This window comes from Chenopodium album, chromosome 6, assembly GCF_948465745.1.
Source record: "Chenopodium album chromosome 6, dcCheAlbu1.1, whole genome shotgun sequence".
Lineage (NCBI taxonomy): Eukaryota > Viridiplantae > Streptophyta > Magnoliopsida > Caryophyllales > Amaranthaceae > Chenopodium > Chenopodium album.
The window spans coordinates 39,837,869-39,847,443 of record NC_137839.1 but is presented as its reverse complement, the minus strand read 5'-3'; the positions used below and the strand labels follow the sequence as shown (position 1 = coordinate 39,847,443).

The following is a 9,575-nucleotide window of genomic DNA, read 5'->3' as shown; positions in this document are numbered from 1 at the left end:
CTCGGAAGGGGTAATTTCTCTTTCAAGAGGAATTGCTCCTTTCGAAATCAAGGCTTTGCCGCTTGTTCAAAAGCTCTTTGGTCGGCATGTGTCTAGGTCAATAAAAGAGAGATTTGATTAACTTGGAAAATTTGATACCTTATATGGTATGACATTTTCTAAGTTAATCAATCATAATAATGATTGCCGCTTGAACTAGACAGATGACGACTTTCATTTCTTTATGCCCCACTATGGTAGGATATTTTCGAGACGTTTGATATCTCATAAGGCAGGAGGCGAATGGCCGCCTGACAAGACAGGAGGCAAATGGCCGCCTGGAAAGTTTTGTAATTATACTTTCAATGTCCTTTTACCCCATTGGGAGGACTTGTATAATTTCTGAAGGTAATCTAGGTAAGAACTTCGGTCGGTCACCTACTGATGTCTTTTAGACATTCGGTTCCCGAAAACTTAGTCGTTCTTTAGATTACCCAGGTCAGGCGACTATGAGTTGACCAATTAGGTCGTTCAATCTTTGCCGTCTGCATGTGTTCGTAGAGCAATGTGCCACCCAAATGGGAGATGCTTCTCCTCGACGAATTCGCCCGAATGGACGTCGCCGGTTATCTGACTCATGTTGGAGCAGACGGCCTTACTCATGTTGGAGCAGACAAATTTATAGAAAACAGATAACCATCCGGCCATTAGCCTCCTGTCTTTTTAAGACGGTTTGTATAGCCACTAAGTTTTTAGCTTAGTTTATTATCCGGCCATTGGCCTCGATAGCCTCTAATCATGAAACAGTAGCTGTTTTCCATTGGTACTAGAACAGTTGGAAAACTCTATGCTTTTTAGATTTCACTTTAGATTAGATCAAACAACTGCGAGTGTTGCCTTAGCATTCGGTAGGGCCGCTTGATGTTTTAGTAGAGCAATGTGCCACCCAAATGGGAGATGCTTCTCCTCGACGAATTCGCCCGAATGGACGTCGCCGGTTATCTGACTCATGTTGGAGCAGACGGTCATACTCATGTTGGAGCAGACTGTGGCCGTCGGCCTCTAATAATAATAATATCCGGCCATTGGCCTCACGTCACTTGGACGTTAGTTTAGCTACTAAGTTTTAAACTTAGTTTATCATTCGGCCATTGGCCTCACGTCACTTGGACGTTTGTTTAGCTACTAAGTTTTAAACTTAGTTTATTATTGGAGTTTGGACGATCCGTCAGATTATATTGAAATTCAATCAATGAATCAATAATAACAATTATAATAATAACAATAATAATGAAGGCTATCATTACTATCTTAATGCGTTAATATTATTGGAGGGAATAAAATCGTATCATTACCTCCAATGTTCAAACGCTTGGTGTGGCTTTGAATTGCTTTGAAAGCTTAAGAATCGGAGCCGGAGATATCGCAGGCTCCTTATTGTAGTACCATGCGGCATTTGTCATTTCATGCCGCTTGAACAATACAGCCATGGCAGCCGGCTTAATCGAGGCAAGAAAGAGCCACACAATCCGGACTTAATCAAGGCAGGCAGCAGCCCCTCATCCGGGCTTCATTGATGAACAATGATCAAGTGCCGTCTGACCCTTGCTTAGGTAGGCTGCCGCTTGAGCAAGCTGACAATCGAGCTCTTGCTAGCTCACTTTACAGCCGGCTTTGAGGATGAACAAAGCAGCCCCATGCGGCCCTCCAATGAAGATTGTCCGCCTCTCGTACCATAACAAACTCATGCAAATAATTAGGCTTGGCAATGATGAGTATAGCAGCCATTGCAAAGAACTTAATTGAAGAACAAAGCCCCTTCAGCCGCCTGACATTTCAAGCCGTTTGAGTGATTGTATACCGAATAACCGAGCTCAGGAAATGAATTTGCTTACTGATTACACAGATAGCTATTTTTGTTGTTTGTACAAGAGCTCAGCTCTTGCATTAGGATGAGTATGTCTGTTATGGCACGCGGATATTCCCACAAGGTGACTTAGCTTACTCATCTCGTGCCGGTTGACCCCTTTGATGATATATTCATTCAAATATAATTCTTGGTATTCGATCAACATGGAGGAGCCTTTGCTTAATCATAAGATAGCGCTTGCATGGGCTTTGATGCCGCATGACTGGTGTCATAGCAGCTTGAGGCCAAGAACTCAAGTTTTCTAATAACTCTTTTTTTTTTTTTTTTTTTTTTTTTTTTTTTTTTTTTGTAATCATAATAATGATTGTTTTTTGCATAAATCAATCATAATCATAATAATGATTATTATGATTAATAATGATGATGTTGATCAGACCAGCCGGAGGTATCAATGAACAAGGCAGCCCTTCATCAAGCTCAATGAGCCAAGGATACCTTCGGACTTAATGAAGAACGAGGCAGCCCCTACGGCTGTGGTTGAGAATGAACTAAGCAGCCCACAGCCGGGCCTGATAGAGGCACAAAGCAGCCGTGCAGGCTAGCTTAGTTGGTGAGTAAGGCTGCCCTTACAGCCGGGATAAATTGAAGCGTAATGCAGCCATGGCAGCCGGCTTATCGATGAACCGTTCATGGCTCTGACCGGCAGCCACCGTTGTGAGCAATCACCGGCTGACAACATTGGAGCAAAACTGACCCATGCCACCTGCATTTGGCTGTAGCCTGAACTTACTTTCAATCGGGCTCTTACTATCAAGCGCAACCCGGCTGACACCATTGAGGCATTGATAATGGTAACCGGCTGCTATGATACGAGTCGGCATATTCGCCGCTTGTATCTTATGCTTATAAGAGAGTTGTTGGATGAAAATAGGTTCCAAGCAACCCCGGCTCACGCACATGAACCAACCGACTTGACATTGGAGCCGCTTGAGTACGGCTGGGCATGGATACCGCCTGATCGTTGTACCCCAAGGAATCTCTTGAATGATTGCCAGTTGAGATAGTGATGTTCCACGTACATGAAAGAGCGACTTTTGCTCTCACAAATAAGTGCTCATATAGCCGCCTATCTCCACTTATGCATGTGAGCTTCAAGATATGGTATTAAATAAATACCGCCTGAGTCGACTATAAAGCCGCCTATATCATTCTCTTGAGGCAATGCAAGAGTAGAATATGGAGTTTAATAAATTAAACTTGAGGGCTGTCAAAAATTTGGGAGTGTGGAAATGCATGAGTACACTTGCCGCATGCATATACCCCACTAATTACAAGAGTTTTCTCTTGAAAAGCAATCGTATAATATTATGAAAATAATAATACAATTGGTGTGATGTTGATAATATCAAACTATCAATCAAAGATAGCATGAAGGCCGGTTGTATGATCCGGCTGTACGCACTTGTAGCTCAATGCCAGCTTGTTGATTACATAGGCCGGTTGCAGTACTTGTGTAAAATACCAGCCGTATGTATATTATTGTTACGCATGAGAATAACTAAAGGCAAACTCAATATAATAGCAGCAGAGCAGCTCAATGGTGTCGCTTGATCGATCGGTCTAAGTGCCGGTAGTTAATGCCGCTTGAGTCGACTATAGAGCCATTTGCGTTTGCTGCACTTACCCACACATGCGACATTCACCATCTTCATGATCATCCGGCCATCAAGTGCCATCTGACCCCATTGATAACAACAACACTCATAGCCGCCTATGCTATTTTATAGCCAACTTCCGACTGTTTTTCTGCAAAAACTATTATATATTGCTAGGCCACCTCCTTTTTCTTAATTAGGATGCTTCCTAATTCAGAGATAAGCTTACTACAACAAGCATTTATTCATGCCGCTTGAGTAGAGCTTAAACTTGTTCTCACCTTTATAATTATAAAAGTCTTGACTTTTATAATTATAATATAAGTAATATGAATATAAAATTGTGGTTTGGTGGGCATGTACTCATGCGGCACATGAGAATGCCGTTTGGCAGCTACTTGAGTGTAAAAAGATTGCCACTTGTATTTATACAAGTTGCGGCTTCCTCATCATTCATGGATAATGAAGGAGGATTGCTCAGGTTTTGCCGCATGCATTTGATAGTGCTTAACAACACTTTATTGGTTTAATTAAAAAACCTTTACTCTTTTATTTATCTTTTTTACAATAGATAAATAAGCTTGTTCCATTAGTTGTCAAAACTAGTGGAATCTATAGATAGAGTAGAATGCCGGCTCTATGCATCCGGCTGCGTAGCATGTGGCCAACTCATTAAATGAGTTGGTTTAAAATAGTGGAGTTGGCCAATTTAGCCGTCTCACTCCTAATGAATCATCCCCCAACTTAGATCAAACGACATTGCATTTGAACCCTCAATTGTGAGAATAAAAAATGCATGACTTAGTCTGACAGGCCTTTTTGGCCGCCTGACTCTCGACATTCAGCCTCATGACGCCTGCTGTACTTGACATCTGGCCTCATGACGCCTGCTGCCTCCCGAAGGAGGCTCCCCTCTTGAGTCGGTGATCCACAACCGTTGTGCCATTACTGATGTGTCTCCCCACAGACGGCGCCAAATGTTTTGGGGGTTTTTTGTACGTACCCGAACGGAGGGTATGTACGTCCCTCGGGAGACGGATCCGCAATGCAACACTCGAACGGCCCGATCACCTGCAAAACAACGGACCCCGGGGGGGCCGGAGGTCCGCCTCCGACGATCAAGTTAGTGATCGATATAATGTATTTTTAGAGAGAGAAAATAGAGAGAAGGGAGAGTGATTGTGGGGGGCATGGCCCTTGGAGAATGAATTAACTCCCTTTGAACTGATGTGAAGATCAGTATTTATAGAGCATTGGGATATGTGCCTTTTAGGTCATTTAACCTAAAAGGCTCTAGGTTTATGGGCTTAGAGCCCATTATCACTCTTCTATCATTGAGTGACACGTGTCATGCTCTAATTGGCTCATAGAGAGCTGAGCTTGCGGACACGTGTCGCGGTGGCATTGGTCCACATATAGAGTGTAATTTTACCCCAAACAACTTTGGCATTACAAAGACCTTGAGTATGTTACAAGAACACTTCTATTGGCCTAAGATGCTCACGGATGTGCAACTAGTTATTTCTAGGTGTGCAACTTGTCAAAAAGCGAAGGCTACTTTTCATCAAGGCTTGTATACTCCTTTACCTGTTCCAGATTCACCTTGGGAAGATATTTTTATGGATTTTATTGTGGGATTGCCGAGAACACAACGGGGGAAAGACTCTATTATGGTTGTTGTGGATAGGTTCTCTAAGATGGCTCATTTTGTTCCTTGTCACAAAGTGGATGATGCAATGAAAGTGGCGGAATTATACTTCAAAGAGATTGTTAGATTGCATGGAATTCCGAAAACTATTGTGAGTGATCGAGATACAAAGTTCATGAGTTTCTTTTGGAAGTCTCTATGGAACCTTGTGGGAACTAAATTGCTCTTTAGTACATCGTACCATCCACAAACTGATGGACAAACCGAGGTTATTAATCGTACTCTTGGTGCGCTTTTGCGTGGGTTAGTGAGTAAGACACAAAAGGATTGGGACATCAAGTTAGCTCATGTGGAGTTTGCTTATAATAGATCACCTACATATGCTACCAAACATAGTCCTTTTGAGGTAGTCTATGGAGTCAATCCGAAACTTCCAATTGATCTTGTTCCATTGCCTAAGGGTGAATTAATTCACAAAGATGCCGAGTCTAAGTTGAAGAGTATGCTGAAATTACATGCTCAAGTTCGAACAAGAATAGAGAAAGTAAATGACATGTACAAAGCTAGAGCAAACAAGCATAGAAGGCAACAAAGTTACACTGTTGGAGACTTGGTATGGTTACATTTGAGAAAGGAAAGATTTCCAGGAAAACGATAAAATAAGTTGATGCCTAGAAGTGAAGGTCCTTTCAAGATTGTTGAGAAGATCAATGACAATGCTTATAAGTTAGAACTTCCGGGAGAATATGGAGTTAGTGCTACATTCAATGTTGGCGATTTGGCTAAGTATATTCCTGATGAAGAACTTCGAGATTTGAGGACAAATTCTTTCGAAGAAGAGGAGGATGATGCAAGTCTAAGCATGGAGAACTTCAAAGATTTGCTTATCATGCATCAAGATAGCTTGTCCCTAAACATTGATTCAAGCCAAGCATTGCATGGACACTTTCTTGGATATCAAAGCAAAGCCACGGTTTGCTTAGTGGCTTTTCTTGGAGTCTAGTTCACTTTCTTGAACTTTCTTGAATTTTCTTTACTTAGATTTTGCTTACAAGATTTTACCTTTCACTTGAAAGGGTTTTTCTTGGTTCAAGCATTAGGATCTTTAATCTTTATTTAGTTCTTTAATTTTTATTTATTTATTTAGTTGCTTTAAAAATCAGTTAGTTAGCAAAATAAATCAGTTTGGTGTATGCTTGTGCGCCAAGGTGCTTGCTCTTCAAGCAAGTTAGAATTCTAGTTTAATTAGGATTGAATTAGAGACTTGTCCTAATCTTCCTAGGTAAACTAAGTCTTATAAATAGGGCTGTAAACACACGAATAAATATACATAGATTAATATTCAGATTTATTTCTTAAGTTGCATACTTGAGTTTTGGTTGATTGCGATCAATTGCTGTTTTGCTTGTTTTAGTTAAAACATTCGTTTGGATTGATTAATTAGGTGGATTCTTAATTGATTAATCTTAGTTTTTGTTTAATTCTTGGTGGATTTCCTGTATAGAATTAGACTTAAACATATCCCTTGTGTTTTGTTGATTTTCGGATCAATAATTCACATCACTTATTTTTGGTCCTTTTTCCTTTAGTTTCTCTTTTTCCTCTTTTCCTTATGATTCTCGTGTTTTTATCGTGTTTTCCTTTATTTGGCTCTTTTTCCCTTTTATTTCCTTTCTTTGTTTACTTGTGTAGGTATTGTGAGAATCACTTTGGCAAAGGATTCAATTTGGGACCTTAATGATCAAGCAAGGAAGAAGCATTTGGCTAGAGAGGGCTTAGAGAGGCCTTGGAGAGGCCTCGGAGAAGTTCCCAAGGCAAATCCAGCAGGCCGCGGGCGCGGGTCATCTTGTCGCGGGCGCGGGCCTATGTTACTCAAAATTGCCAAAACTTGGCAGGAACTTGTCGCGGTTGCCCCGCGAGCTCTCCGCGGGCGCGGGTAAAATGGAGAGGTCGCTCCATTCAGAGAGACCGCGGCCCCCTGATCAAGCTTTGGGAGCATTGGATTAGCCGCGGGCGCGGGTTTCATTGCCGCGGGCGAGGGTCTCTGTTGCCGCGAACGCGGGGTCTGCCCAGATAGCCCGCGGAGGGTTCCGTACCCATTTCTCCGCGGCCGCAGGTCTATCGAGAGAGGGCGCGGGAGCTGCCGATTTCTTCTTTGCTTATAAATAGAATTGTATTTCCTTTTTGAAAGGAACTTTTTGATAATTTTCATTAGCTTAGTTTTAGAGAGAAAATCTAGAGAGAAGTTCAGAGAGAAGTTCTTGGTTCTGGATTTGTAACTCAACATTTGATCAATCAAGTTTGGATTTCTTCATTTTCAATCATCAATATTAGTGAGAATCTCTTCCTTCTTTCATCTTTTACTTACTTGCTATTTGATTTTTGCTTGTTGCTTGTTCTTCGTTGGATTTGAATTTGATATTGTTGATTATTTTTTATTTCTCTTAGATAATGAAGATTAAAGCACTTTCTAGTTATTTGTTCTAGAATTTCACCATGATTAGTGAGTAGATTAGTTGCTAGGGAAAGGGGGAAGCATGTTTGATTAATGGAATTGCTAGTTGATGCTCTTTGATTGATTGATTTCTTGCAATTAAATTGGTTGACATAGTTTTGCATGTGATTGATTAGACTAGGAGTGATCAACCTATAAGATTAATCTAGATTGCATTGCAACTCTTAATGACATGAACAATTGAATTGAAAGTTGCTCTAATTGATCGAGTTTGCTTGTGATTCTTCTTGATTTGCCTTTCATAGTGACACCTAGATTGGCCTATAGGAGATAGCATTTGAACTCTCTTGATTGCTACTATTGTTTGTCCATTGCAATACTTGAATTAATTGATTGAGCTCTAAACTAGCATTATCATTGAACTTGCATCTGGAACCCATATCCCTAGTGTTTATACCTTTGTTTTACTTGATTAGACTTGCTTAATTTTACCATAGTGCCAACCATAATATCAATTCCATCTTCGACGTAGCTTGACTTAGACTCTAGTTTTCATCATTGCATTCCCTAGGGATCGACCCTTAACTTGCCCTATATTCATATAAGGTTGGTTAGGTGTTTACAAATTTTGTTTGACTTGGGGGAAGGGTAGATAACGACATACATTTTCCCCTTGTCAAAATGGCGCCGTTGCCGGGGAATGCTATTGGTGCTTAGCTTTTGTTGTTGAGTCTACTTCATTTTAATTGAAAAAAAAAATACAAAAAGATTTTGTTTCTTTAGGCTACACTTGTAGCCGTGCTACTAATATTTTCTTTGAAGTTTTGCATGCATAGAGCTCGTGATCGATCCATTGTGCCTTTTGACCCGGAAATTGAGAGGACTCTCTCAAGAAGAAGAATAGCTAATCGATTCTCCTTGGGGTATAGTTCTTCAAGTGAAGAAGAGATTGAAGAAGAGCAAGGCATGGGAGAAAATCCGAGAGTGGCCTTGAAGGAGCTAGGAATACCCGGTGCTTATAGGTTTGAGAGCGGCATAGTTCCGCCTACAACACCGGCAAATGATTTCGAGATTCGGCCGGCCATGATCACCTTAATTGAGAGGAGGAAATATAGTGGGGCTAAGAATGAGAGCCCGTTGAACCATCTTAAAGAATTTGAAAAATATTGCAACACCATCAAAGTCAACGGCGTTTCTCAAGAGTTCATACGCCTCAAGTTGTTCCCCTTCTCTCTCATAGGAAGATCCTTAGAGTGGCTAGATAAAGAGGTGAAGCCCAATTCCTTGAGAACATGGGATGATGTTACAAAGGCCTTCTTGTCCCGTTTTTACCCTCAAAAGAAGACGGCGGAGGCAAGAGCCTTGATTCAAGGGTTCAAGCAAAGGCCAAATGAAAGCCTTTACGAAGCATGGGAGAGATACAAAGAGTATCAAAGGGAGTGCCCTCACCACGGAATCCCAACATACCAAGTGGTCCAAATCTTCTATGGCGGTTTAAGTCCCCAAGGCAAGTCATGCCTTGATGGGGGGGCCGGGGGTCCTATCATGAACAAGACCGAAGAAGAAGTGGTGGACATCATCGAGGACGTGGTGACGTACTATAGAGATTGGCAAGATGGGGAGAGAGACTCTTCAAGCAAGCAATCTTCTTTGTACTCGGTAGACCATCTAAATGCGATCAACAACCTTTCCTCCCAAATGACAAACTTGGGAAAGGAGATGACCGCAATCAAAGCCAAGTTGGAGAGCACTTCTACTTCATCCCAAGCTTCGATTCTTCCCTCCCAATTTAAGGGGACAGGTACTCCTTCTAACTCTCAACCCCCTCCCTCTTCACATAATATGCCTATGGGTTGTTTGTTTTGTGATGCATGTGGATCGTATGATCATGACTCTAGTAATTGTCCTAATGAATGTGTTGATGAGTTTGATAACAATGAGAGTGAGCATGTGAATTATGTGTCAAAT

At 41.4% G+C, this 9,575-nt stretch overlaps 1 pseudogene; it reads right to left on the bottom strand.

The window, feature by feature from the left end:
- Positions 1-8,965: 8,965 nt before the first annotated feature.
- Positions 8,966-9,064, bottom strand: LOC145637650 (small nucleolar RNA R71; annotated as a pseudogene).
- Between the last annotated feature and the right edge of the window lie 511 nt (positions 9,065-9,575).